Here is a 2,500-nt window from a genome sequence, read left to right as displayed (position 1 = left end):
CCTTCTCACCTTCTCTGTCCTGTCCCAGGGCTTATAATTCTTTTTGTCTGACGACAAGCAGCAGCAGCAGCAGCAGCAGCAGCAGCAGCAGCAGCAGCAGCAGCAACAGAATAAGAGAAGTAAAATAAAAAACTTTCACACCAGCGGCCATACAAACCTGAAAGCGCCCGATCTTGTCTGATCTTGGAAGCTAAGCAGGGTTGGGCCTGGTTAGTACCTGGATGGGAGACCGCCTGGGAATACCAGGTGTTGTAGGCTTTTAATTTTTTCTCACAGTCCGGGGAGAGCTTTTTGCCATGTGTTTCTTGCTCATCATCAAAGCTTTAAACCCTTATTTGAACCTTCTCACCTTCTCTGTCCTGTCCCAGGGCTTATAATTCTTTCTGTCTGACGACAAGCAGCAGCAGCAGCAGCAGCAGCAGCAGCAGCAGCAGCAGCAGCAGCAGCAGCAGCAACAGAATAAGAGAAGTAAAATAAAAAACTTTCACACCTGCGGCCATACAACCCTGAAAGCGCCCGATCTCGTCTGATCTTGGAAGCTAAGCAGGGTTGGGCCTGGTTAGTACCTGGATGGGAGACCGCCTGGGAATACCAGGTGTTGTAGGCTTTTAATTTTTTCTCACAGTCCGGGGAGAGCTTTTTGCGATGTGTTTCTTGCTCATCATCAAAGCTTTAAACCCTTATTTGAACCTTCTCACCTTCTCTGTCCTGTCCCAGGGCTTATAATTCTTTTTGTCTGACGACAAGCAGCAGCAGCAGCAGCAGCAGCAGCAGCAGCAGAATAAGAGAAGTAAAATAAAAAACTTTCACACCTGCAGCCATACCACCCTGAAAGCGCCTGATCTCGTCTGATCTCGGAAGCTAAGCAGGGTTGGGCCTGGTTAGTACCTGGATGGGAGACCGCCTGGGAATACCAGGTGTTGTAGGCTTTTAATTTTTTCTCACAGTCCGGGGAGAGCTTTTTGCCATGTGTTTCTTGCTCATCATCAAAGCTTTAAACCCTTATTTGAACCTTCTCACCTTCTCTGTCCTGTCCCAGGGCTTATAATTCTTTCTGTCTGACGACAAGCAGCAGCAGCAGCAGCAGCAGCTGCAGCAGCAGCAGCAGCAGCAGCAGCAACAGAATAAGAGAAGTAAAATAAAGAACTTTCACACCTGCGGCCATACCACCCTGAAAGCGCCCGATCTCGTCTGATCTCGGAAGCTAAGCAGGGTTGGGCCTGGTTAGTACCTGGATGGGAGACTGCCTGGGAATACCAGGTGTTGTAGGCTTTTAATATTTTCTCACAGTCCGGGGAGAGCTTTTTGCCATGTGTTTCTTGCTCATCATCAAAGCTTTAAACCCTTATTTGAACCTTCTCACCTTCTCTGTCCTGTCCCAGGGCTTATAATTCTTTTTGTCTGACGACAAGCAGCAGCAGCAGCAGCAGCAGCAGCAGCAGCAGCAGCAGCAGCAGCAGCAGCAGCAGCAGCAGCAACAGAATAAGAGAAGTAAAATAAAAAACTTTCACACCTGCGGCCATACAACCCTGAAAGCGCCCGATCTCGTCTGATCTCGGAAGATAAGCAGGGTTGGGCCTGGTTAGTACCTGGATGGGAGACCGCCTGGGAATACCAGGTGTTGTAGGCTTTAAATTTTTTCTCACAGTCCGGGGAGAGCTTTTTGCCATGTGTTTCTTGCTCATCATCAAAGCTTTAAACCCTTATTTGAACCTTCTCACCTTCTCTGTCCTGTCCCAGGGCTTATAATTCTTTTTGTCTGACGACAAGCAGCAGCAGCAGCAGCAGCAGCAGCAGCAGCAGCAGCAGCAGCAGCAGAATAAGAGAAGTAAAATAAAAAAATTTCACACCTGCGGCCACACCACCCTGAAAGCGCCCGATCTCGTCTGATCTTGGAAGCTAAGCAGGGTTGGGCCTGGTTAGTACCTGGATGGGAGACCGCCTGGGAATACCAGGTGTTGTAGGCTTTTAATTTTTTCTCACAGTCCGGGGAGAGCTTTTTGCCATGTGTTTCTTGCTCATCATCAAAGCTTTAAACCCTTATTTGAACCTTCTCACCTTCTCTGTCCTGTCCCAGGGCTTATAATTCTTTCTGTCTGACGACAAGCAGCAGCAGCAGCAGCAGCAGCAGCAGCAGCAGCAGCAGCAGCAGCAGCAGCAGCAACAGAATAAGAGAAGTAAAATAAAGAACTTTCACACCTGCGGCCATACCACCCTGAAAGCGCCCGATCTCGTCTGATCTCGGAAGCTAAGCAGGGTTGGGCCTGGTTAGTACCTGGATGGGAGACCGCCTGGGAATACCAGGTGTTGTAGGCTTTTAATTTTTTCTCACAGTCCGGGGAGAGCTTTTTGCCATGTGTTTCTTGCTCATCATCAAAGCTTTAAACCCTTATTTGAACCTTCTCACCTTCTCTGTCCTGTCCCAGGGCTTATAATTCTTTTTGTCTGACGACAAGCAGCAGCAGCAGCAGCAGCAGCAGCAGCAGCAGCAGCAGCAGCA

At 49.0% G+C, this 2,500-nt stretch overlaps 6 non-coding genes and 1 pseudogene across 6 annotated transcripts; all 7 read left to right on the top strand.

The window, feature by feature from the left end:
- The first annotated feature begins 139 nt into the window (after window positions 1-139).
- On the top strand, window positions 140-258 carry LOC128487405 (uncharacterized; annotated as a pseudogene).
- A 230-nt stretch (window positions 259-488) lies between these two features.
- LOC128486599 (5S ribosomal RNA) lies at window positions 489-607 on the top strand. Its single transcript, XR_008352887.1, has one exon. It is a non-coding gene; the product is annotated as a 5S ribosomal RNA (ribosomal RNA).
- Window positions 608-810: 203 nt separating this feature from the next.
- LOC128485056 (5S ribosomal RNA) lies at window positions 811-929 on the top strand. Its single transcript, XR_008351411.1, has one exon. It is a non-coding gene; the product is annotated as a 5S ribosomal RNA (ribosomal RNA).
- A 224-nt stretch (window positions 930-1,153) lies between these two features.
- LOC128485189 (5S ribosomal RNA) lies at window positions 1,154-1,272 on the top strand. Its single transcript, XR_008351536.1, has one exon. It is a non-coding gene; the product is annotated as a 5S ribosomal RNA (ribosomal RNA).
- A 239-nt stretch (window positions 1,273-1,511) lies between these two features.
- On the top strand, window positions 1,512-1,630 carry LOC128486436 (5S ribosomal RNA). The gene has a single exon (XR_008352733.1). It is a non-coding gene; the product is annotated as a 5S ribosomal RNA (ribosomal RNA).
- A 218-nt stretch (window positions 1,631-1,848) lies between these two features.
- Window positions 1,849-1,967, top strand: LOC128486118 (5S ribosomal RNA). Its single transcript, XR_008352433.1, has one exon. It is a non-coding gene; the product is annotated as a 5S ribosomal RNA (ribosomal RNA).
- A 230-nt stretch (window positions 1,968-2,197) lies between these two features.
- Window positions 2,198-2,316, top strand: LOC128487755 (5S ribosomal RNA). The gene has a single exon (XR_008353292.1). It is a non-coding gene; the product is annotated as a 5S ribosomal RNA (ribosomal RNA).
- Window positions 2,317-2,500: the final 184 nt, after the last annotated feature.

Source organism: Spea bombifrons, chromosome 3 (genome assembly GCF_027358695.1).
Source record: "Spea bombifrons isolate aSpeBom1 chromosome 3, aSpeBom1.2.pri, whole genome shotgun sequence".
Lineage (NCBI taxonomy): Eukaryota > Metazoa > Chordata > Amphibia > Anura > Pelobatidae > Spea > Spea bombifrons.
Note: the sequence above shows the minus strand (reverse complement) of the source record. Positions and strands in the feature narration are given on the sequence as shown.